The sequence below is a fragment of the Phyllostomus hastatus genome, unplaced genomic scaffold (assembly GCF_019186645.2).
Source record: "Phyllostomus hastatus isolate PE091 unplaced genomic scaffold, TTU_PhHast_1.1 phas_contig_40, whole genome shotgun sequence".
In the NCBI taxonomy this organism is placed as follows: Eukaryota; Metazoa; Chordata; class Mammalia; order Chiroptera; family Phyllostomidae; genus Phyllostomus; species Phyllostomus hastatus.
This window is the reverse complement of record NW_025333872.1, coordinates 57,923,050-57,949,482: the sequence shown is the minus strand read 5'-3', so window position 1 is coordinate 57,949,482 and position 26,433 is coordinate 57,923,050. Positions and strand designations below refer to the sequence as shown.

The following is a 26,433-nucleotide window of genomic DNA, read 5'->3' as shown; positions in this document are numbered from 1 at the left end:
AACTAAGCCCTGCCAGCCAGGGCTTATTTGATCATTCAACTTTCCAATTTCTCTTTTCTAATATCTCCGATGAATTAGCCAACTCATTTAGTCAATGAATACATGTGAAGTGCCTGCTCTGAAAGAGGCTGCGTCTTTTTCCTTTTGTATTGAATTACATTCTGCGGTCTCCTTTGTTGGAACTTGCATTAATCCACATCTACATCATATTATATGATTTCCTTTTTTTCCTTTTTTTGCTATGGGGTACATGTAACAAAAAAGTATTGTGCCTGGGAATCACTATGGCCTCCCTTTCTGTCTCTCCAGTTCCAGAGACGCCATGAATAAAGTCTTATACTAACTTCCATAATACTTGTTCTTTTTTCAGGTTACTTGTCAGAACTTTCTAAAGGATTCCTGGTTTAAAGATTAAAGCCAGGTGAAAAACATTTTTCTAGTTGGGTACAAGGATGCTGAGATACTGGGCCTTGAGCTAGCCAAGCCTTTGTTCTTACCATTAGCCGCTGAACCATCAGCCAGTGTGGATATAAATATTCCCATTTTCCTGGTGGGCTTGGAAGGGACAGAGGTGAAGAGACACTGCCATGGGGGACATGCGGGGCATGGGAAAGACGGGAAGAATGAAAGGGTTCTGGCAGTCGCACCCTGTTGCTTTCCAGCTGCTGCTCCCTCTCACTGGAGTCACCTGTCGGGGCTCTCTCTGGAGTTTCTTCCTCTGGAACCGGCCCAGGGAGCTGCAGCTGCTGTTCTTTTTGCTCCACGTCTTCCAAGAGCTTCTCTATGCTGGAGGTTTTCAGTAAATCCGGCTGCTGCTGGTGGGCAGATTCCTGGGTCACTTTGTGCTCTGATTCTTTCAGCAATTGAGCCTATGGCAGGAAAAGCCAAAGGAAAGGAGGAAGGCACAGTCTTCTCAGCACAAGGCAGGGAACTAAAGGTTGGGGGACCTCCTTCAGGGCCCAGGGCCAGAACTGTGTGGAGTATTCCTCAGTTCAGGGTAATACAGTCCAGCTAGCAGCAAGACAACCAGGATGTAGGCCAGCCTGGCCTTCACTGTGAGCCCCAAGGCAACAGTCGGGGGAGAAGGAAACGAAATCAATACTCAGCAATCACAGCCAGACAAGTGATAAAGTGATAATGCCACTATCCAGTGATACCAGGCCAGATAATTTGGTCTTGTAATACCAAAATTTGATGATAATGTGTATGTTGCTTACCTTATTAACCAGAGCCTCATCGATCTCAAACTGCATCTGCACTGTCACTGGGCACTTGTCATGAGCGAGCAGGGAGGGGTTTACCTGGGGAGGGGGCTGATCCAAGCTGCATGATAAGAGGCGAAGGGAGGGTCTACTCTTGCCTCTGCTTTGACTTCCAAACTAGCTGTGGGAAAGCCAGACTCCAGATGGTTAAAGAAGGAAAACAGTAGTAATAATTTAGTTCTGTTCTGAAATGTTTCTAATCAGCACCATAAGTTCCATATGCTCAACCCTTAGTTACAATATGACTAATAACAATGAGTACAGCAGGTCTTTGAATGGTATTGTATTGTTCAACATTGTTTCATTATAATGTTGATGAGATGCTGTATAGATACTTAACTGTTGTTTATATCAATTAGCGTGTGGTAAAATTGGTTTTGTTATTCATCCTTTAGCTTAAAGTCACAGAACCTATCAATGACCTTGAGGACTTACTATACTTGTATAGAGACTTTACAGTTTATGTAATTATACACCATAATCACCTGGTGCACAATGATGGAGAAATTAGGATCCAAAAAGAACAAATCATATTTCGTATTTTAAATATGCCCTGCTTTCCCGGGCTATCGTTTAAACTCAGCCATTCTCTCTCAACTGAGGGTCTCTCTGCTTCTTTCATGCTCAGAGGACTGGCACGGTAATTAAGAGCTTAGATTTGGAAACACTTTTATTTTGGTGCCAGCCTCTACTGAGCAGCAGTAACTTCTGAAATGAAAACTTAGTGTGTGTCATCAGGAAAGGACCCGGGACCGTCTGCTTGGGGCATAATGCTGACAGCTGGGCCGCACTCCCCGGGCAGAGGGTGCTGTCGAGGGAAAGTGTGCTCTGCAGAGGAAAGGACTGTATCCAAGGCAGAGACCCAGGGCCCAAAGTGCCTTTAGGGTGAAAAGATCCTGAGAGAGACACACACAGACATGAATAATCTTAAATAATCTGAAGTATGAGTAACGTGTTACCATTTTAGCTTAATAGGAATAAGAACAAAAGCTTTTTGGCCACTGCCCTTGGATTCTGGGCTGGAAAGGAGGGTGAAGGGAAGCCAAGGTCTGGGTCACCTGCTTATTTCTCACTGCAGTGCTCTGGTGACCACGCCAGCCAGTGCCCACTGCCCCAGCCAGTGCCCACTGCTTCTAGTCGCCACATTCACCTCTGCAGGGTGTGCTCAGAGACAGGGAGGAAGCGCTTCTGGGCCCAGATACCTTGCTTTCCTGCTGCTCACACCTCCTCAGGTTTTCGGCCTGGGACCCCGGGGAAGGGCCTGCCTCAGGGCCACTAACTGCAGATGAAACAAAACCTCTTCTTGTTCTGCCATTAGCTTGATGCTAAAACACTTTTCTTTTTACTTTGTGTAGCTTCCTGCGAACATTCCTAACAAATAAGAGAGGAAATAGGTGTCCTTTACATATTTTCAGCTTCACGAGCCATCTCTAAACCACCTCACCATCCACTGTTCTTCAAAACTTGTGGTTGCCGGGGTTCCTGCTGGTCACTGCCCCCGCCACTTCCCTTGAGAGCAGTGTGACTGAGCAAAGACTTTCTGAAACAGTAAGTAAAAGTGTCCAAACCACTACTAATATGTGCCTTGGTTTCAGTTTATCTTGGAGTGGATTTTCCAAGTATTACGTTGTTACTTCATTTTACTCAAATAAGCATCTTTGAAACTCAAAGATCCGAAGCATTTTTGAAGAAGCTGTCTCAAGCCCTCAGTAGTCTCTCCTCCATATTTACCCTTTCCTCATAGTAAACTCTCTAATTTGTTTTCCCAAAATTTGCTTCTGGCTCTTTCCTATTTCTCTCTAGCCTCTGACATTGCCCTTTCCCTGGAAGAATGCTCTCCTGTGAGATCCTTTAAGATGGCCAGAGCTGCTGCAGCCAAGCCCCCCACCCCCTCCGCCCCAGCCCAGCCCAGCCCCAGGGCCCGCCTCCCACCCCACTGCTCACCTTCTCACCATGCTCAGCCAGCCAGAAGTGGCCCAGGCTCAGCACTTGGCTCACCAGGGCGGTCAGGCTGCTGTTCTGCTCCAAGTCCCACAGCTGCTCCTGCTAAGAAGGCTCACTTTCAGAAAAGTCTGCCCCCAACACTTTTCTTGGAAGGGCATGAACCCTAACATCAGAAACACGCCTTGCAGAAGATGACACAATTGTGCAGTGAGCCCCAGTGCCCTTTGAAGATGCCTGATGTGTTGCTGTCTCAGGCAGACCGGACTGGAATGCTAAGGGAGCGAAGGGGGCAGAGGCTGGGAGGAAGAGCTGTTGTCCCATGGCTGAACGAAATCACATACTTTGGCTACACTTTCTTTTGTTCCTTCATCGGGTCTGGCAGAGCCCCATATTTTCTTTAGGTCCTTCACATGCTCAGTCCATTCTGTCCTCACTTTGCTGATGAGCTCATACACCTTCTGGATCAAATTAAGCTGATTCTCATTCAGCTTCTGCAGATCGCAGACTCAAGCTCCAGATCGCAGACTCAAGCTCAGGAAGGGCAGCTGAGGAAGTCATTTTGCCTTCTAAAATGCAACTTTTATAAATGATTTCACATGAAAAAAATCACCCACCCAGCCCTTGCTCGTGTTGCTCAGTGGGCTGCGCGCCTGCCTGAAAACCAGGGTGTCGCTGGTTCCATTCCCAGGCAGGATACTTGCCTGGGCGGCGGGCCAGGTCCCCAGTGGGGGGCATGTGAGAGGCAACCACACATTGATGTTTCTCTCCCTCTTTCTCCCTCCCTTCCCCTCTGTCATAAATAAATAAATAAGATCTTTAAAAAAATCATCCTCCCAATTATTTCCTTAGGTGTTATCTGATGCCTCACTAGCAGCCCCTCCAGTGTTGACTTCAATGCAGGGATTCATCCTTTGAGAGCTGGCCTAGGTTGTCAGATGCCAAGGCAGGCCGAGTGGTAGAAGAGAGGGGGGTCACAGGTGGAAAACTGATCTCCCTTCTCAAATGGTTACTTTGGCATTTAACCTGAGGGCTTTTTCTGCTACCCGGGTGACTCAGCAGAATCTGACCTGATAAAACACTGTGGATGACCACTAACAGGGAAGTCCATTAAAAAGAGATGAAGCAGAGGAAGGACTCAGGCTGACTGGCTTCCTAGTGAGCCCCCTCCCCCCGCCCCGCCCGCCCCCTCGGAGAAATCTCATTGTGAAACAGCCTGTTTTGAATGGCCTGGGGGTAATGGCTCAGGGTTAAATGACTTGATCATAGATAAGTGCTCCTGGAGACCCAGTGTTTTGGGGTAAGGGGTGAGAGTGGGGTGGCCTCTCACCTTTGAACTACTTCCCTGGAGAGGAAGGCAGGAGGAGAGGGCCCTGCTGGGAGCCAAGGTGGGGAGCCTAGCGGCTGGCCCCAGCAAAAGCTTTGCCACTCACTCTCTGGGACCCTGGGGTAGAGCAGGGATACCCTACTTTGGTGGGGGGAGGGGACTTGTAGGACTAGTTTAGCCTGAGAGAAGTACAGAAACCACTTTTTGTCTAGGAATCTGGCAGAAGCTAGAAAGAACTTCAGCAATTTCACACCTAAAACATAGCTGGATAGAGGTGTCCAACCCATGGCTCACAGGCTGCATGTGGCCCAGGGTGGCTATGAATGAGGCCCAACACAAAAGCGTAAGTTTACTTAAAACCTTTTTTTGGTTCATCAGTTTTCCTCAATGTTTATGTATTTAATGTGTGGCCCAAGACAGCTCTTCTTCCCGTGTGGCCCAGACACGCCAGAAGGTTGGACACCTCTGGAGCAGACTCCAGCCTTCACTGCTCACCCCTCCCCCGCAGCGGCAGGCCCAGTGCATTTGGGTTTTGGTCCTTCAGTATTTGTAAACTCTTGTATTTTGTGGGCCCTTCATGAGCAAGAAGGAATTTCCCATCCTGTCTGGAATGGACAGGCCAGGGCAGAGCATCAGTGAAAGCGCCTCTCAGTATAAAGACGCCAGTGACGGCCCAGGAATCCATGGCAGATACAGGACGTAAGGACCCAGCTGGGGCTGGCGCTGGGGACGTGCAGGATCAGGAAGGGGGCAGTGGGCTGGAGGGCGGAGCATTTGACCTGAAATTCATACTTGTGGGACAGCTGGCTCGGGCTCTGTGATGGCCCATTTTAGGCTCAGGACCTCCATCTACAGCTGCTCGGACACCCTAACAGAGCGACAGGCTTCCACAGCGTGGCGATCACACGGGCACCCCACACTGCTCTTCCAGGTGGGCCTCGGCTGACAGGCCAGCAGCTCCAACACCAGATTTTAGGGAAAGGCTGGAGGGCATTTTGAGGGTTGGAAACAGCTCTGAAAGCCAATCCGAATTCTGAATCTGCCTAGCAAGCTTTCAGGAGGTGCCTGTGGCTCCCGGCTCTGGGGTGTGGCCTGGCCCAGGGCACTGTCCTTTCCCATTTGGATGGGCATGCTCAACAGACACTGGAGAAGAAGGCTCCCCTTCCTTCCCTCACCTGGCAGCAGGGTGCGGAAAACAGCAAATTTCTAAATTACCTAAAATTCAGTGTCTATCATGGTAAAATAATGACAGCCCGCTGCTGACTCCTGCTCTGTGGAGGAAACTTAGTGCTGGAGAGCTCTTGTGACGCCAAAGCCCGTTCTGTCGCTGATCCTGCTGCATGTGGCCGCCGTGTAGTGTCTCCCGCTCCCCACGGGCCTGCCCTGATGTCCGACACAGGTAACTTACCTTCATGTGTAAACACGCCGTAAACAGAGTTTTTTTTTTAAGATTTTATTTATTTATTTTTAGAGAGGGAAAGGAGGGAGAAAGGGAGAGAGAGAAAAACATCAATGTGCAGTTGCTGGGGGCCGTGGCCTGCAACCCAGGCATGTGCCCTGACTTGGAATCGAACCCGTGACACTTTGGTTCGCAGCCTACACTCAATCCACTGAGCTATGCCAGCCAGGCCATAAACAGAGTTTTGACTAAATCTTCATATTCTTCTTGCACTTCTTTTCTGATTTGCTTTTCGAGATTCAGGTTCCCCTCTTCCAAGTCCATGAGACGGGCTCTCAGAGCAGTGATTTCCATGGTCATATTATGGCTGAGCTCTGCCACCTAGCAGCAGAAATAGTTCTTTTTTTTAACCAAAGGTAGTTCAGGAATTCCAGATTGCCGCTACAATTTGCACTTCTGCCTTGAACCTAATGGAGAAGGTGAATATCTCATTGGGCAAATGTGGGTGGAAGAATCTAGGTTGGTTTAAGGGCCCCACAGCAGTGCCGTGCACACAGTAGGTGCTCAGTAAATGCTTGCTGAATGAATGGCCCTAGAATGGACACTAATTAAGCCCTTTTCATTTGGTGAAAATACTTGATCTTGGCCTCCATGTTGAAATTGTCCTTCCCTTGACATTTCAGCAAACTACCTCTTCTCCTTTGAGTTGTACTTTGCAGGTGAGGAATTGAAACAACCCTTTCTCCCCAAAACCACAAAATAGCAACAAAAAGAAAAAACAAATCAATAAAAATAACAAAAATTCCCAACCAAACACAACAGAAAAAGCCCTCATTGCTTAAATAGTGAAAGCACAGTCCCTGGGGGGCTCTGCTGTGGACCCGCTTTGGTGTGGCTCCCGTGGGCCACTCCTGAAAGGGATGCAGGAAAACAGCATGGGGTAGTCCTGTGTCTGCCACTGGGACTGAGGATGTGAGACTTGGACAAGAGAAACTGCTCAGTGATAACTGACCTACCTGACCAGCATGGTGTTTGGGTGGACTCTGACCTCTCGTAAAAGATCCAGTCCCGGAAGACAAGAGAGCAGTGCACACCTCAGCTCAAACATGTATTCTTCTGACCAGGGTTCAGTTCAAGGCAACACACTCCAGGCACTTCCTATTTATGTCAATGCAGCTTCATTTAGATGCCGGGACTCTGCTCAGTGCCAGCACTGCACTCTAGGATGCCCAGTCCGGCCTCAAAGGACATCATTCACCTCCAGGCACCCACACCGTAGCAGAGGACTTGGCTCTGGGGCTAAGCCAAACTGTGGGCAAAGCTAAGACTCATGACTGGATATTTGAATGTTTCATTTGTTCAGGCTTTTGCACTTTTCTTAGGTAGACACTAAAATTACACAGAACCTCTGATGCAATCCATTTAAAAAAGTGTGCAATCTAGGACAGAAGAAGTGACTGTTGGATTCCCACCAGTGGGGTCTCATTTTAAAGAAGTCTCATCCCCAAGACCCATGATGTGCATCCTGAAGGCAGAGTTTCCTCAGGGATCCTGGCTTCTCTGCTAGACCAAGAATAGCATGAGGTGCCTTGGTTTGTCAAGGGTGGGAAGGTCAGCTATGCATCCTCCCCTGGAGCCAGCTCCTTTGTTGCTCAGCTCTTATATTTCCCACCAGACACCTCCAAAGCACACAGCTCACTCTTGCTGGGCCATCACATTTGTGGCTGAGAAGACCGGCCCAAGGAAAAGCCACTGGGCGTGCCACTCGCCCTCCGTTCTTACGTGAAAACACCTTTTCCCACCCACCCTCTGTTTTACTTTCCTCTTCAGAGTAGCTCCCTGGCCGCCCCTCCCACAGCTTCCCCACTGCAGTTCTGGCCTCTGGGAACACACCTGCTCCTTCTGACAGAGCTTCTGCCTCGCGTGCTCCAACATGTGCTCGGAACACATGGAGCAGCTCTCGAAGTTGCCGCACTCTCTTGCTGTCACGTCACAGCCCAGGGAAAGGAGGCAGGCCTCCAGGTGCTCGTTCCTGAAAGTGAAGAGGGAGGGATGTCATTCACAGCAGCTCCAGCAGGGCAGCCTCACGCGCCAGGGCTCATGTCCCAGGTTGCCTTGGCTCACAGGCCCCCTTCCATTTCTCCTCCAAAGAAAAATGTCGGCTGGAGCTTTGCAAGCCTCTCCTTCAGGCCTGCCCTTAACATGTGCAGGCCCAGGGACAAGAGTGCAAAGGGAGGTCTGCATACTATTCTAAAAATTCTAACTATTTAAAGGTTGTAAATCAAAGTAACAAGTAGTAAAATGAAAATGTTGAATTCTCCTACTTTGGAAAATAGATCTTCAAAAATGACTTGCAAGGCCAGGTTCGAATTTACCATTCTTGGACAACTCTGAGTTCTATGCTCAAATGTGGTGACTTGGGGAGAGACGCCCACCCCCCAGTTTACAGTGTGACCCGAGTCTCTTCCCCACTCTGGCCTCATGTCATGCCACACAGGGCCCTTGCGTGCACAGAAGCAGACAGTAGCCAGCTGTCCACATGCCCCACGCAGCTGCCCGGGACCGCCCCTCAGGCCTGGGTGCACACTGGCAGTGAGCTCCAGGGAGGGTGATCTGGGGAAGAAGCCCTGGGCTTGGGGAATTCCAGGGCCCCAGGCACTGGAGTGTGGTCTGGAAGGAAGGTCCAGGGTCTGAGCGTGCCTGGCCGCTGGACTGTGTGGTTTCTCACCCTGTGGGGAAGGGTGGGGCTAGAGGAGGGCCAGAGGGCCCTCTGGAGTATGGGGCATATGGCAGAGTCCCTCTTCCTGTGGCTGAATGGTCATACTCTTCACTCTCTAAGCACTCCCATTCCCTCCCTTTCTGCGAGAGATCTGGCCCCTTTTTGAAGAGGTGGCCATTGAGGAACAGAGGAAATGTCCACCCCTCCAAGGCAGGCTTAGATTTTGTCTCTGGAGAGAAATGGGAGCCAGTGTGTGGAAGGTTAGATCCTGAGTGTTGGTGAGTGTTTATGTGTGTCTCTGTGCATCTATATCAGGATGTATGTGCATTTGTGGGTGTGGCTGAGCGAGTGTCAGTGTCTCTCTGTGTATGTCTCTATTTGTATAAGTGTCTGGATATGTCTCTATGTGTCTGGGTGTGTCCCTCTAGGTGTATCAGTGAGAGTGTGTCTGTGTGTATCTGAGGGTCTTATCAGACCCACTGGATTTTGGAAGGACATCTGAGAAGGTTTATCCTGATGTCCCTGGACAAATGGAGAACAGCACAGCAGGGTGGGCTCTTGGCCACTGAAAGACTGTGCCCGAAGAACCTGGTCAGTGTGGAGGGGACCCAGAGTACGCAGCACAGGGCTGGGGGCCTGTCCTGCCAGGAACTGTTATTAATGACTTGAATGAGGTATCAAGAGCAGGTAGGGACAAGAAGTATGCTGGATGACAAAAATCTGGATTTTTAAAGATTTAAAGAGGTTCAAAGTGAACAAGAACAAGGCTGATCGCATGGCAGTAGCCAGGTGCCTAAAGGCAACGTGTGGGCTTCAGGTGGTGGTGAGCCTCATGCGTCAGCCTTGGCATGGCTGCCCAAACCCCCCACACATGGGTGTTAATCAAGCACTACACCCAGGTCAAGGGCACTCTTCGCTGGCCAGATGACCTTGAATTTAGAGGAGACTGACCAGGATGGTAGGGGTGACCATGCAGAGTGACGGAGGAAGTGAAGGTGGGTCAGTCTGAAGCAGAGAGGGCTAGCGCAGGCCCTCAAATGAGGGGGCAGCCCGGTGTCTGCTCCATTTCCCAGTTCACGTGCCCTGGCCCTGGGCCACAACCTATGGAGAAGGGTAAGGATTTGCAATCTACCACCTGCTTGGGTTCGTCCCTCTCGAGCAGGCCCTTGGTTGTAGTTTTATGGAAGCTTCACATGCGTTAGCAATGGCGCCGATTGAGTTTCCCTGACTGACCTGCCCTCAGACATCTAAAGGCTTGTTGTGAGAGGTCGGGACCAGGGGCAGAACCAGGATCCATGGTGGAGATCGTGGGGAGGCCATCACCAGCTCTGGAGGGGCTGCCTGGAGTGGGGGGTGGGGGAGTTTGGAAGAGTGAGTCCCTGTCACTACAGATGACCCAGCAGAGGCCAGAAGCCCAGCAGGCACAGACTTTGGAAGGACCTAATGCCCTAAAGTCCTATTATTCCCAGACACTAGCACTGGCTGATACCAGTCTCCTCTGTGCCCTGAGTTTCTGTGGTGCCCGATATGGGTTTGCCTGGCTCCTCATACCCACATCCCTTTCCTAGAGATCCCGTCCTCAATGTTGGGGTGAGGTGTGTAGATAGGGGATGAGCACATCCTGAGTCACAAACCTGTAGTTTTTATTGTGGTAAAATCTACATAATATAAAATTTGCCATTTTAGCCATTTTTTTTAGCATACAGTTCAGCGACATTAAGTATATTCACATTATTGTGCAATCAATTTCTAGGACACTTCATCTTGCAAAACTGAAACTCTGTACCTACTGGATGCTAACTGCCTGTTCCTCCTCCCCCTCGCCGCCGACAGCCCTTTTCTACTTCCTGTCTGTGAATCTGACTTCTCTTCAACACCTCATATGAAGGAACCATGCAGCATTCGTGCTTTTGTGACTGGCGTGTTTCACTTAGCATGATGTCTTCAAAGTTTGTCATGATCAGACATGTGTCAGAATTTCCTTCCTTTTTAAGGAGAGCCTCACAAACTTTTTGGCTCAAATGTTTTTCTGAGCCTCTCCCTAAACACCTGTGTGCCTGTGGCTGAGAACCTCTGAGCTGCAGGGACCCAAAAGGAACCACTTCCCCCTCATCAGAATTCACAGTATCACATCTGGGTGTGACTGGAAGCTTCAAGCAAATACGTACATGCAAATTATTAAGTGCTGAGGAGAAATGCACCCCCAACCAAGCTTGTGAATTCTCTATCTCATAATTCAGAACTGAGGTGATTATAAAATTATGGGGAATATTTGAAAAGCTTAAACATGTAGTTTTGGGGAAAACATTGCCATGTAAAAATTGAGCACATTTTGCTTAATCAGGTTTTTTAAAAATGGTTGAATTTCAGAGAAAACAGGATTTATATACCCAATGCACTTGTGTTTAATTTGTTAATGATCCTAAAAGCTCTTGTTATGGCCAAATAGTCACATATACTCTTGGCTTTTCAGTGGATCCCTTTGATTTAGAAAGGCACTTCCTGTCACGGCTAAAGGGCTCAAAACTCCACGAGCTGTGTGTGTGCGTGTTGTGTGTATTCAGTGTGCACTATATAGGGTTGCTACGGATTCAAATGCATACACGCAGAAAACATCATTGATGCTGGTTTCTTTTGTGGTGAGGACACTGGGGATGGTGACGCAGAGGAGGGATAAAAGTGTTACTTTTCTGGGGTAAGTTTTTTGTTTTTCATATTGTACACTTAAAAAATGTTTTCCGGTGGTATTATAGGCTATTTTGGTTTCTCTCATTAAATACTCTATACTAAAAAATTAATAATAGGAAATGTTGCTAAAAATAACTCATTTATAAACAAACCCCAAGGTTGCTTTTAAAACTGGCCAAATCTGCAAATAGACAACATGTATTCTGATTTCTCTCCCACCTTCATTAGAAATCAGTCCTTTCTCAAAATTAATGTGGTAACAAGTGACTAGAACTTTGAGTTCAGGCTGGGTGTTCACATCTTCGGTCTGAAGGGAGGAGGGGGAGTGTGAGGAGATGGGTTTGGGTGAGTGACTTTCCACCTTTTTCATCTCATGGCCCACATAAACCAATTACTAAAATTCTGTGGCACACCAAAAATACATTATGTATTTTTTCCTATATAACAAAAAGTAGGTATAATTTTGATTCACTCACACCAGACAGCTGTGTTGTGCTGGCTGTTGTCATTTTTTTATCTGACAATCTAAGGGAAAAGAGGTCAGTGCTCCTGACTAAACAGTCAGGTATTGCGTGTTTTAAAAATTCTTGCAGCACAGTGGTTGAAAAATCACTGGCTTAGGGCAAAGTCTTCCTTGTTTGGATTTATGTTTAAAACACACACACACACACACACACACACACTACAGAATGACTAGTTTTTAATACATACCTCTAGTCTACCATCCTGGTAATTCTCCATTAATCTCTGTATAAAATTGTCCACTATTTGTGGTCTGATAACTGAAAAGTTTTCTTTCATGACCTGGTGTGTCCAAAGGTCTAGGAGAAGAAACATGCCAACACTAATATCATGAAACACTGAACAACCATCAATGGCTGTGAGATGGTGCCTCTCTGAGACAGCACTGGACACAGCAAGCTGTCATTTCCAGATACACAAAAACTAGTGGGTGATGATGTGGGGGAGGGGGGAGGAGGTTGAGGACATGGGATCTTTTAGAATGTGGAAATAAGGAAGATACATATCTAACGAAAGTCCTAATGAAAAGATTTGGAAAAGCACCTCTGAAGGTGGTGAACAATATTGCTGCCATAACTAAAAATCCTCAATCAAATGTTATTATTGATCCTGCATGATATGTTCAGGATCATGTAGTATCTGTATGTATCTGAATAATTCTTTTGGCTTAACACAATCATCAGAAATAAATGAAGAGCAAGGATCTGTATCTGTTACATTATGTTCCTGGTGTTGCAGGCAAAATTAATTTGAATATAGAATTAATAAAAAATAGGAGGAAATCCAAAAGAGAGGAAAAAGAGTCACAGATTAGAAATGTTGAGAGCGGAGAGACTATAAACATTAGCTCTTGGACTGAGGCCAGAATAGGGATGACACATAAGAGATGAGGCACGTACACAGTTACTCAGAATAGCATTGTTTAGGGCAGCGAAAGCTTGGAACCGACACCTAAACTGCACTACAGTCTCTCGGTGGAATAGTGTGCAGCTATAAAAAAAGAGAACCATCTCCATATGCTGATGTGAAGAGAAGCATTGACTGTTAAGTGAAAAATTCAACTTGCAAGTTCTGGCCAAGATGGAGGCGTAAGTATAGGTAGAAACCATTTGCTTCCTTGTACAACCAAAGGGAGGATAACAACCAATCTAAAACAACCAGAAGGACAGAAAATCAAACTGCATGGTACTCCAACAATGAAGGAATTAAAGAAACATTCAACCAGACTGGTAGGAAGGAGCTGGGCAGCGGAGCAGGCAGAGAAGACAGGAGGCAAAGTGGTGGACCATGTGGGTGGGGCTGGCTGACCAGGAAACTGAGACTCAGGGCTGACTGTGGACTACAGCGGGGGTTGCCGAGGTGGGAGAAACTTCCAGTCTCACTTGAGAGTCCGTTGGAAAGTGAGGCTAGAGCCCAGAAGGCGAACTGCATTGTTCCCTCTCTGGCCCCTCCCCCACAGGCAGCACTGCAGTGCAGCAAGGAGGGTTTCCCCCTTACAAAATAACTAGACAAAGAAATAGGCCAAATGAAAGAACAGAGCAAAACTCCAGAAAGAAAGCTAAGCAATGAGGAGAGAGCCAACCTATCTGATGGAGAGTTCAAAGCCCTAGTAATAAAAATGCTCACAGAACTGATTGAGCTTGGTTGAAAAAGGAAAGAACAAATGAAAGATACCCAAAGTGAAATAAAGCGAAATATTCAGGGAACCAACAGTGACAGGAAGGAAACCAGTACTCAAATCAACAATTTGGAACAAAAGGAAGAAATAAACATCCACCTGGAACAGAACAAAGAAAAAAGAATTTTAAAAAGTGGAGAGAGGCTTAGAAACCTCTAGGAGGTTTTAAAACATTCCAATAGCTGAATTATAGGGGTGCCAGAAGGAGAACAAGAGCAAGAAATTGAAAACTTATTTGAACAAATAATGAAGGAAATCTCCCCCAATCTAGTGAAAGAAATAGACTTTCAGGAAGTCCAGGAAGCCCAGAGAGTTCCAAGAAGTTGGACCCAAAGAGGAACACACCAAGGCACATCACCATTAAATTGCCCAAGGTTAAAGATAAAGAGAGAATCTTAAAAGCAGCAAGAGGAAAGGAGAGAGTTACCTATAAAGGAGTGACCATAAAACTATCAGCTGATTTCTTAAAAGAAACCTTACAGGCAAGAAGGGGCTGGAAAGAAGTATTTGAAGTCATGAAAGGCAAGGATCTACATATAAGATTACTCTATCCAGCAAAGCTATTGTAGAATGGAAGGGCAGATATAGTGCTTCCCAGATAAGGTCAAGTTAAAGGGGTTCATCATCACTCAGCCCTTGTTATAGGAAATGTTAAAGGGACTTATCTAAGAAATTGGAGAAGATCAAAAACTATAAACAGTAAAATAACAAGAAACTTACAACTATCAACAACTGAACCTAAAAAAAAAGAAAAACAACGAAAACAAAAACCGAGCAAACAACTAGAACAGGAACAGAGTCAAAGAAATGGACACCACATGGAGTGTTTTCAGCGGGGAGGGGAGGAATAGCAGGGGGGAAGGTACAAGGAATAAGAAGCATAATTGGTAGGCATAAAATAGATGGAGAGAAGTGAAGAATGACACAGGAAACAGATTTCAAAGAACTTGTATGTACAACCCATGGACATGAACTAAGGGGGGGGAAGGCTATAGGGTTGGGGAGTACAGGGCGGAGGGGAGAGAAAGGGGGAAATTTTGGGAAAACTATTAGCATAATCAATAAAATATACTTAAAAGTTCAACTTGCAGAGGAGTGAATATAAAATGCTCTTTTTATGAGAAAGATATGATAAATATAATAAAGAAGAGGATATCTCCTCAAGTCTATTCAACATCTTTGTTCTAAAACTTTGGCATTCCCCAATAGCATCACTTCTCCCCACTTTCCTGGACCATTCAACATAGTGCACATTATTTTTCCCACATAAAAATCCTTCTCTGGACCCCACGTCCCCTGTCAGTTATTGCCTCACTTCCTTTCTTCCTTTTCAGCAAAACTCTGAAAAGAGATGCCTAACCTTATTGTGTATGACTTCTCTCAAAATTCTTCCTGAACTCACTCAGCCACCACTCCAATGAGACCAATTTGGTCATAAATCCCAACAGGACAGCAATGCCACTGTGTGCCTGCGACACGCCTAAGGCTTTACTTGAGCACCGACAGCATTTCCCACAATCTACCACTTCTCTGTGCTTGAGACACTTCCATCACTAGACATTGGGCACCACTCTGTTCTTCTTTCCCCTCCCTCACTGTCTGTCTTTTCTAGGTCCCTTTCACTGGTTCTCTGTTCCCACTCCCATGGCTCTGGACATGACAGTGTCCTAGGACTCAGCCCTCGGCCCACCTCTTCCTACTGACACTCACTCCCTTGCCTATCTCATCTAGTCTCACAGCTACATAACACCCATATGTTGCCAGCCCTCAAATTCAGATTTCACACCCACTTGGCATCTCTCCTTGGATGTCTAAAAGACATTTCAAACTTCACTTGTGCTTAATTAAATTCCTAACCTTTCCTCCCCAACTTGCCATCTCAGCTGATGGCAATTCTACTTCCCCAATAGCTAAGGTCAAAAGTGTTGGAGTTATCATGGATTTTTCTCTTTCTCCCATTAAGAGAGTGAAGTAGTCGTTCCCTCAACCCACTAGTGACTACTTCAAAAATATACCCAGAATCCAACCACTTAATACTTCCACTGCTCCCAACCGTGTTTGAAGCACCTGGCTCGGATGACTGCAATAGCCTCCCAGCCAGTCTCTCCCTTATTCCACCGTTCCTTCCTTCACCATCCGTTCTCAAAACAGCAGCCAGAGAGATTCTACTACAATGTGTCAGGTCGTGTCACTCAGAACGGTCACCAGCCCCAGTTAGGATACATTCAGGATGAACACTGAAGTTCCTGCAAGGCCCTGCGTGCCGCATTCCCCTTTCACGCGTGCTCTTCGACTTCACTCCTGCTCCTGTCACACCCTCCTTTCCAGCCACGCTTGGTCTTTGCTGTCCCTTAAACACGATAGGCTTGCTCTGCCTGGGGACCTCACAGGGGCCTTTGTTCTGTCTTCAGTGCTCTTCCTCCAGATACCTGTCAAACTGACTCCCCTCACTTTCTTCAAACTTCACTCAAAATGTCACTCTATCAGTGAACTCTATCAGGACCACCCAGTTTCAGGTTGCCACGTGCCCCCCTTCAAATCTCCACTGCACTGTTCTCCTTACTCCATCATTTTCTTACTTCTTATGTTTATTGCTTATTGTCTGTCTATCCCATTCTAGATGATAAACCCCATGAGGGTAAGGATTTTTTGTTCCATAGCAGTAAGGATGCATCCTCAAAACAGTGCCAAAAATGTAGAGGCCTAGAATATAGAATGTGCTCAGTAAGTGGGTCCTGGATGAGGAATGAATCAGTATACAGATAAAAAAGCCCTGAAAGGATATGTTAAAAGTGAATTCAAAGTGGTTACATAGAGGGTGGCAGAAGAGGGTCAGAGGTGGCAACAAGACTTCTAAATATGTATTTTTAATATAATTCTGAGCTTTCAACCAGGTTAAACAAGCAAAATCAAATTTAAAAGTAATATGACAGTGCTAGGACAATGGAAGTATGTCAACATTCCTTAACTTACATTTGGAAGAGCAAACACACATATGTATGTCAGCTGTGCGGGCAGCTCCCGTCACCCTGGGCATGGCTCCCTGGGGAGTCTGGAGACAAAGGGAGTCCTACAGGGCCAGAGGCCGAAGCCCAGCCCCACCCCCACTCCCTTTCTGTTGGGGTGCTGGCCCTCGTCAAGAGCACACACAGGGCTCCTCCCTGCCCTCAGCCCTTTCTAATTTCAGAAGAGATTCTGATTCACACTTTTGTTTTCCTGACAGGAGACTCAGTGCACAGAAGAGGAAGCATCTAGCACAATCTTCCCAGAAAGGTGGACATGACAGAGCAGGAGCCTCTGGTACTTGCACTTAGGTTATTTATGGAGGTGGGGGTCCTCTTTTTGAATATGGGATCCCCATTTCTTCTACAATCATCTACTTTCCATCATAAACAAATAAATATGATTTTGCTCTTCTTTTACGATAATAAAGGCAAGTAGACATTGAAGAGTTAATGTGCCTAGAAGTTCGCACTTCTTAAGACGTTTAAGGCTTTCGTAAGTCTAAGCTTTGACAAGACAGCTCATGCACACTGCAGACAAGGAACTGAACGCCTTTCCCAGGAAACTTCGGGAGCAGGTGTCTAGCTCAGAGAGGCCTAGTGAGGGACCACATCCATCACATACTTGTTATTTGGGGACCATCTCTATGAAATGCCCACAGAACTGGTTTGGGGTTTAGCTCTGGGCTCAGCTGAAGGGGAAGTATTTTCCCTGCGTGCGGAGAAAGCTTCCGAGCACGCTTCTCATGAGTTCAAGTTCACACGCGCATCTGCATCTGTAGGCAGGCAGGGGAAGCCAAGGAGAGTAGGATTCACCCAAGAGAAATAATTACTGGCCAGGTGGAGTTGGCAGTCTCTAAGTGTGTTTCCCCGTGAGTATGTGTGGTCGTGGCTTCTTTAAGGTGGGCGGGTTCCGCCAGAATCGTGGCAGTAGGCGGGAGACAGCACACTGGGGGCTAAGTTAGGGTTCTGTTCTTCCCTCTCATTCTGTTCCCATGTCCTTTTTAAACAAAAATTTTTTACTGTTCAACTACAGTTGTCCCCATTTCCCCCTATTACTCTCCCCTGCCCTGCCCACCCACCTCCTCACCCCACGTTGCCATGTCCTCTGACTGCAGGAAACTTGAACTTCTCAGTGGCCGAACCACTTCCTCTTTCTCCCTCTCGGAACACTTCTCCCCGCCCCCACGTAGCCTCCTCCCTCTAGGAAAGGCGTCTTCCTCGTTTGCTAGTGTTTCAGTATTTCGCTTCTCTAACACAACCACCAGCCTCCGTGCCCGAGTGGCCCCTGGGTCCTCGGCTGAGGCAGAACTGAAACTTAAAGGCACACCACTGCCAGTCAAGGCTGTTTCCCCAGCCAGGTGGAAGGCTCGCTGCTTCAAGCACACGCGTGCACTTTTACTGCTGTATTTCTCAAGCTGCTCCCAAGGACACTAGTTCCTTGAGTTGATGACAGATGTTCCCAAGGGGAAGAAATGTTCAGTGGTCAAATAAATTTAAAGAACGTTTCTTACTCTTGCTCTCTCTCCTGGAGATTTATAATTCACAGTAGGACAGTAAAGTCTCTAAGAAAGTCTGGAGTAAAGAAATCTTTTTAACATTACTTACTGCAAATTTCCCAAACTTATTTTGACAAAAATCAAACAAAACCCTTTTCTCACAACCCCTGCAAAATATGGCAGAAATCCTCTTATTTAAAGCAATTAAGCCTAAGAGCTAAACGTTCAAATCAAGAAATCTGTTATACCGGAGAGTGCTTAAAAGATCACATTCACCATCTTAAACATCCTACTTAACTTAAAAATACACCAGTATACAAACACTTGCCATTCTTCTAACACAAAGCCTGGCCATTTCTTTGTATATATGCACTTGCTGAAGCTCTGTGCCATCTTTCTTCTATAAACTGTAATAGTTGTGCATGGTCTGCCATCTCTAGTGTTCTTTTCATTTAGTTCATTTCCTTCCTTTTACAGAGAAAAAGCTTAAACACTGTAAAACAATCCAACGCATCCTTTTTAAAGAAAAGTTTTAGGTTCACAGAAAAATTGAGCAGACAGTACGGAGAGCTCCCACACATCCCCTGCCCCACCCCCAACACACAGCCCCCCTCAAAATCTACATCCACATAGCGTGGCACACGGATCCACCTGAAGAACTGTACCAACATGTTGTTATCATCCAGAGTCCGTGGTTGACATTACGGTTCAGAAACTGTGGGTCTGACAAACGTATGGTGACATGTGACATACCATACAGTGTGGTTTCCAGGCTCCAAGGTCCCTCTGTGCTCTGCCTGTGTATCCTTCCCTCTCTCTGGACCCCTGGCAAACACTGATACTTTTAATGTCCCCATAGTTCTGCCTTTTCTCCAGTGTCATATAGCTGGAATCATACAATGTGTATTCTTTTCAGGTTGGCTTCTTTCACTTAGTAACAAGCCCTTAACTTTCCTCCATGGCCTTTTGTGGCTTGACAGCTCCTTTCCTTTTAGTGTTAAATAATATCCCATTGGCTGGATATACCGCAGCTTAACCATTTCAACTTAGTTCTTACAGAAGAGATCTCTTTCTTTCTGTGCTCCTAGTTCATTGGTTTACATAATACGAATTAAGTTACTCAGACACAATCTCAAGTGCAAGTGGCAAAACAGGTTTGGAGCAAGCAATGATCAGTGATGTTAGGTAAGCACACACAAGCCAAAGACTGTGATCAGCGAGCACTGTGCCTACTTGTGTCACTGAAGGACAGGAAAGCTTCAGGGAAACCGTGAGCCTGTCAGTGAAGGGTGGTTGGGAGGACTCTTGCGTGAACACGCTGAGGGACTTGTGTCCCAGGGCACGGCTTGGGGACATGCTGGCCTAGACCACGCTCTCTTGAGTATTTGGGTTGTGCTTCCCTCGAGTGAAACATATTTATTCACTCACCTTTAACACATGTCAGTTAATGTACCTGTAACTTCCTATAATACAACCACTGGCTAATATTGCAAAGCGTGGTGTACTTAGGGTCAGGGCCATCAGCAGTGAGAATTGATCTCAAACCACATTCCCAGGAGTTCCCTCTACCTTTCAGTTCCTTTGTCTGACTTCTTATCAGTTGTGAGTAGTTTTTTTTCACCTCACAATATGGCTGATGATAAGCCATATTACGTACCAGGAACAGAAGTATCAGCTCTATTATTTCTTCATATTTACATGTAGACTGCCTCCCCCTGGTCACGTTAGGATACTTCAGGGTGGAGTATCATGTGTGACTTCTTACATTTGAACTTCATCTACTCAGAAGTTCTAATATTTTCTTCCCACACCCCTGGGATATGTGTACTCTACTTTGGAGACTGATGGTCTTGTAACTGCTTGGAGAAGTTTAGAACATCAGTTAAAAATGACTCCAATGCCCAAAATGTCAAAGGTGGAGAAGGGCAGAGCCTTTCTGCCTCAGTGGGGCCCTGTCCCTGCCTGGGCGAACCCTGAGGCTGAGCGGGGATGCCTGGAGCTGCTTCTGAGTTCCCAGGGGAGCCCTGCTTCAGCCTCCAAGAGCCAGCTGCAGACTGGGTGTGGCTCCCGCATTTGCAGATTCTCACTGAGAAACTGAAAACTCACTCACAAAAGATTAAGCTCCCAGACAAGGTGAAGAAGATGGGAGGAGGCAGAGGGAAGCATCAAGGGTGCACTTCTGGCAGGTGTGAATGTAGACACCGCAGTCAGCCGACAGGGAGAGAGGAGACCCCAAGGGGAGGACAGGAGCCTGTGATGTCCCCTAGTTTCAGTCTCTTCATTTCCAACTCCCTCTGAGAAAATCCCGGCCCCAAGCTAATCTTGGCCACAAACAGTGGTCTTGCATGAAGGAGCAGCCCCTGTTGGAAGCCCCCATCCCCAACGGCTGCTTCTTGCTGCTGAGCTGAGCAGGACGTGGTTTTATCACCTTCTTCAAAGGTATCCAGCCCACAGAGGTCTTAGGAAGACTAAATTGAGGAAACATATATATAAGCACCCCCGGCAGGCAGTGGGGACTCTGTCACTTGCACTGGGAAAAGCCAGTTCAGGAGGAGACCCAGGCCTCCATATGAAGTCATGCTAACAGATCAAAACCCAAACCCAAAACACCCTCATCATTGGCATTTATCTTAGAAGTGCCATGAGTACAGAATCTGAACGAGAGTTTAGAATTGGCCAGTATACTGTAGCCAAAGTAAGATTTGGTAATATCAACCTTACCACCATTAAAAATGACTCTGTCCCTGCTCTCTGCCTGACTCCCGCCAGCTCCCTACTGAAGGCCCTTTACAAGCACAGCTGAGATGCACCCCGCACTGGGTGGGGTGGCACACCACACAGCTGCAGAGCAGAGCTGCTTCCTCCCCAAGTCTCCCAAGAACCACAGCCCCTGAGGCACAGATGGTTGCACCTGCCTCCTGCTTGTACATTTTCTCCAAGGGAGCAGGCTCCATGCAGCAAACTCAGCACAAACAACAGGGCTTTGTGTCTTGCTAAATGTTCTGTAATTGGAGCTCAACCACACTCAGCTCACTGGTGACATTCAGAGACACCTGGGGAGGAGGGGGTGTGGCTTGCCCTCTCCTAGCACAGCCTTTTCCCAGAGCCCTGTTTACAGAATTCAGCTGCTTGAAGCACTGATAAAATGACAATGGCTTAGGTGAGGACAGAGGTTATTCATAAACACTACAACCTGTGGACGTCACCAAAAGAGGAAAGCCTAGTTTATTTGGCTAGTCATATAACTCCTTTGTAGATCAAAGGTTGTGGATTTTCCTGCAAAAGCAGTAGGAGTTAGGAATAGACATTGTAGTTCAGACAGGACTAGCTATGAAATCTGTGGTGCCCCATGCAAAATACATATGCAGGTCTTCTTGTTGAAAAAGCAGAAAAAAATACCATTATAGGTACTAAAGATAGAGTTTTCCTGCCTATCATGGTCTCTTTCTCTAGACTTATCATGGTGTTCTTCTTTGTTTTCAGGGCTGCTCAACCAGGCAGGGGAGCACTTGCAGGGCAAGGTCCATCCTCCTGGGCTCCAGGGACCCGACCCTGTGAGTGGGTGCATGAGTGCATGTGGTCCCAGGGACAAGGCTGAGGTCTTGTTCCCTGGCCAGGGGCAGAGGAGCTGAGCTGGGCGTGCCCCTTCCCACAGGCATACCGCCCCTACCCGCTGTTGTTGGGCAGCCCCATGAGTATTACAACCTCTGAACTGGGATATTTTAGGTACCCAGGGATAGGCAACAGGTCTGTCCCCACTGAGTCACCATCCAACACACTGTGGCTGCTGTCAGCCCAGGATCCCTTAGACACTGTCAGGTGCACACACCCCACCCCAGCCTTCGCCAGGCTCGGGCCCCCGCTGGGGTGGAGAGCTGCAGCGATTGCTGAGTGGGGATGGTGAGGGGAAGTTCAGGGGTGTCCTGGGTGACAGAGAGCCGAGGAGCAGGCAGCTGAGAGCCCCGCCTGGCAAGGAGGGGAGGCAGCAGGAGGTGTGACTCTATGTGAGCCAAGGCTTTGAGCCCTTGGTGCACGTTCCTTCAACTCACTGGATTCCACTTACGAAACAGCAATTCTAAGTGAAAATCAGGAGTTTCAAGGTGGCATCCAAAGAACATTAAACCCCTAGTGGTCCTGAGTCCTGTGTGAGCACACTGGTCATATGCCCATGAAGTGACCCTGACTTTAAGATTTTATTTACTTATTTTTAGAGTGTGGGGAAGGGAGGGAGAAAGAGAGGTAGAGAAACATTGATCGATTGCCTCTCACACGCCCCCAATTGGGGATCTGTCCTGCAACCCATGCATGTGCTGTGACTGGGAATTGAACCAGTGACTTTTTAGTTCTCAGGCGACACTCAGTCCACTGAGCCACACCAACCAGGTGACCCTGACTTTAGAACTCAGATAAAAGGAAATAATTTTGACTACCTTCCCACCCCATGTGTATGTCATATATGTGTACTATATACATGTATATATGGAATAAGAAAAGCTTTGTGTTCCCCATTTCAACTTTATTTCAGTTAGATTTAATAAGCAGAGTTGAGACTGAAGTTAACAAATGTTTTCTGTTTATGTGTTTATTTTAAAATTTATTTTTCAGTTATGGTTGACATACAACAAATGCTTTCTATTTAAAAGCCCTTTAAGTGGAAGGAAATATATCAAAGTGTTAATAGTACTTTTCTTTGGGTCCAGATGTTAAAAAGTAATTTTTGTATTATTTTTCTGGGCATTATAGAACTTTTTTACCCTGAATAGGGATATGGATTGCTTTTATAACATGGAAAAAACCAGTAAATGTTAGTTTTTTAATTCTCGTCCAAGGTTATGTTTACTGATTTTTAGAGAGAGGGGAAGGGAGAGAGCGAAAGAGAGAGAGAAACATTGGTGTGAGAGAGAAACATTTTGGTCAGTTGCCTCTTGTTCGTACCCTGACTGGGACCGAACTGTCCACCTAGGCATGCGCCCTGACTGGGGGTCCGACCCATAGACTTCTGGTGCATGGGACGACGCTCCGACCAACCCAGCCACCTGGCCAGGCCAGTAAATGTTATTTTGTGAGCTAATCATACTTTACCTGTAGGCAGGGTATGCTGCTCCTTGGACTTTTCTGACATAACCAGTGTTATCTCTCTGGTAACTTTTCTTAATACCTCCCAGATCATATGAATTTCAAAATTTTCCAGAAGTCTCTGGAGTGAGAGTAAGCAGTCTGAGAATCAGTCTCCACTTTTACTTTGCACTTGAGGTTCTTAAGTCAAACCCCTGACGAGGGGCCTTGGGCCAGTCCTGGCTGTCAGCCACTCTCCACCGGGGAAGAAGGACGGGTCCCTGTCCAGGGCCCCCAAGTGCTTCTGCGGGGCAGAGACACCTCTCTGGAGACCAGCATCTTTTCTCCCTGGCCTGCACCTGACTAATGAGACACAACCCTGTTTGCCAAGTTCTGTTAAATTGCACAGTGCTCAGTGTCTGAGGTGACCTCATGTGTTTTGGCATCTCTAACTGTGGCCATGAATTGTGTGATCTGTTGTTATATGAGGAACCCCCAGGTCTGAAACTTGATTTAGACACTAAGGGGGATTTCATGAGAAGATTTAAAACTCTATACACAGCCAAGAGAAAACTCTGTTCCAAGAACCATGAGCCCTTACTTTACACATTTGCTTGGGACTGGTGCGTGTGTGTGTGTGTTGGGGACGGGGCACTGATTTCTCCTTGATGCTGGGTAGACGCACATCTTGAGCACCTGGGCATTGACACCCAAGGAGTCAGAGGCCTCGCTCACCTGTCCCGATAAGCACAGCTGCACGGAGCCTGTGTCCTGGGACCAAGGTGGACAGACACTTTGAAAAAACAACCTCCCACGTAGACCAGCTAACACACACCAAAGGGGCTGAGCATAAATGGTGTTGTCTTGTTCTCAGGAAAACAATCACAGGAGCTACTTTAAATATTTCATGTCCATGGGTAGGCATTGGGGTGGGGATACTTTGTGCTGGATTTTATCTTTCAGATGCTTGTGATTATATTTTCTATCATCATCTTTTTTTGTGGTGGTACACCTTAATTTGGGGAAATTAAAATATGAAAATCTAGACTTACGTTAATAGTTCTGAGACATTAAGTAGTGGTTATTGGCTCACTCAAAACCCCATATGACTTCAAATACTTAGTTCCCTCTGAGCCTGTTCAATGACTTACAAACGTTCAATTTACACTCCACTTCATAAAAACAAAACAAAACACTACTTGGGTATATCTGTTAATGGCATAAAGGAAAATTTCAAAGCCAAATTCAAAACAGCTCCTACATACCTGCTGAGTTTTTATTTTAATTTCTGAAGCACCTCTGGGGGGAGAATAGACTGACTGCTTATCATAAGCTCTTCGAATTCATCTTCTTTCCCCATCCTCCTGGCTCGAGCTTTCAGGTTTGGGTACGAAATGTCAGTTCTATTAAAAAAGAGAGACAGAAGTTACAAACAAACACGTGTTTTTTCTCATTAGATTCTCTGACAATTATTTCCATTCCTGTTCTGTTTCCTGTCGTCACATATAAACCTCCCAACCCATCACAGGCGCTCACATCAACATGTAAATTAACCACATCTGCTGTTTCCTTAGTCAGTTTTAAACCCTGAGGCCTTTTCCCAGCAGGTACACTTAATTTCCGTCTTTATTTTTCAAAATACTGACAAGTCTCATTCCCTAGTAACCAGGGAAGCTGACTGTTAATAACTCTTAAGATGCACAATCCACGCTACCCCACCAAAATGACTCTTGTGCCCAGCAAGGTCCTGCGAGGTGGGTAGGTGCTTTGTGAATGCTTGTTGGGTGACAGGCACATGGCTGAAGCAATGTGTCTTTCCTGCCGGCTAAGTCATCCCAGCCAGGGCTCGCAGTTGGGAAACACCCCCCTCCGCCCTCCGCAGACCTAATTATACCTCTGCACCATATACATCTCTGGCTGCCACGGGTGTAGCTCTCACAGACTCGGCGCTTGGGTCCAATGGGGCAGAGAGTGGGCAGGGATCTGCTGCAGCAGCATCTCCCCACCCAGTGCTCGCTGCGAACTTACGAGCTACAGACCTTAGAGTCAGCACAGTGGGGACACTTTAGAAGCACAAGTTCCCAGGGACAGAACTCTGGGTAAATGACATGCAGTGTTGGCTTGTGTTGCCAGAGCTGTCCCTGCAGTCTGCAGAGCGCAGCTGTTCCTGTAGAAGCAGTACTTGTAGAGACACACTGCCCAGCTCCCTCTGGGCTCAGTGGGGCAGGCCATACCAGGATTCATGAACCAAATCTCAGCCTCAGAGCAAGGGGCTGGAATTTGCCCAACCCCAGGTTCACATGAGTATCCACCTCAGCAACCCTCACCCGTAGAGCTCTGAGGACTGTTTGTGGAGAGAGGCGGAACTGATTTCCTGGCCTTGGAGCTTAAGGCGGCCCCCATGCTCCCTCAGCACTTCCAGCTGTTTCCACAGCACCAGAAATGACCTCAGCAAAGCAAGGGCTGTGTGCAGACCTCCCCAAAGCTTGGGGGCCTCTGGGATGCTCAGGAACTGACTTCTGAATCCTGGTGCTCTGGACAAATTTGCCTGAAAGCATTACAGAAATTCTTTGTTGATCATGGACCCAGACGGGATAGACTTTTACCTGCAGGCCTTGCAGAAAGAAGTCTCTGGAAATGACTCGTCTCCCCAGGAGGAGTGGTTTCCAGACCTGCAGTGCACGCGGGGCTTAGAGAGGGAAGGCACCCTTCCTGAGCAGACGGGAGAGAAAGGACTCAGTTTCAGCTTTCTGCCTGGGCCTTGAACCACTTATTTTACACCTTTTTACTTGGGTACTAACATTCTCCATCCCTTTGAAAAATTAAGGTTTTCACGTTTGGCCTCTGTGCTATGGAAAGTGCTTTTCAACATTCCTGAAATTTAACTCCCCATGTGGTAGAGCAATAACATAACTTTAAATTGGGGATTTCAGCCATTGGGTGGTCAAGGAAATGGAAACTGAAGTTACTCTTAGTTCCTGTTCCTTCTGTTATCCTTTAAATGTTAGGGAAAGAACATGTCTCTTAATTGGAACTTAATATTCAATAGACAATTTTACTTGAAAATTATGATTTGCTCATTCATTCATTGGTGTTTTTCTTAAATAAGTGTTTGTGGAGGGGCTGCTATGAGCCCTGGAAGGAGTGGAGGGAAAGGGGTTTCAGGTCCTTGCTCTCCAGTGGCCAGTGGTCTCAGGGCCAGTCACCTAGAGGATGACAGACAGAACAAGGACCTGTGTCCAGACCCTCAGTCTGACAACAGCAGCTCAGTCACAGGAAAAGGAGCTTCCCTTTGCAGATGAAGCCAGAAAATCTGGATCATGATGTTATGGCAAGAACAG

The 26,433-nt window shown here is 46.9% G+C and overlaps 1 long non-coding RNA gene across 1 annotated transcript; it reads right to left on the bottom strand.

Annotated features, from left to right (window-relative positions):
• Window positions 1-1,203: 1,203 nt before the first annotated feature.
• LOC123822053 lies at window positions 1,204-25,808 on the bottom strand. Its single transcript, XR_006786204.1, has 6 exons — window positions 25,699-25,808; window positions 24,358-24,495; window positions 7,823-7,961; window positions 3,207-3,308; window positions 2,465-2,633; window positions 1,204-1,383 (listed from the first exon to the last, which is right to left on the bottom strand). It is a non-coding gene; the product is annotated as an uncharacterized LOC123822053 (long non-coding RNA).
• Between the last annotated feature and the right edge of the window lie 625 nt (window positions 25,809-26,433).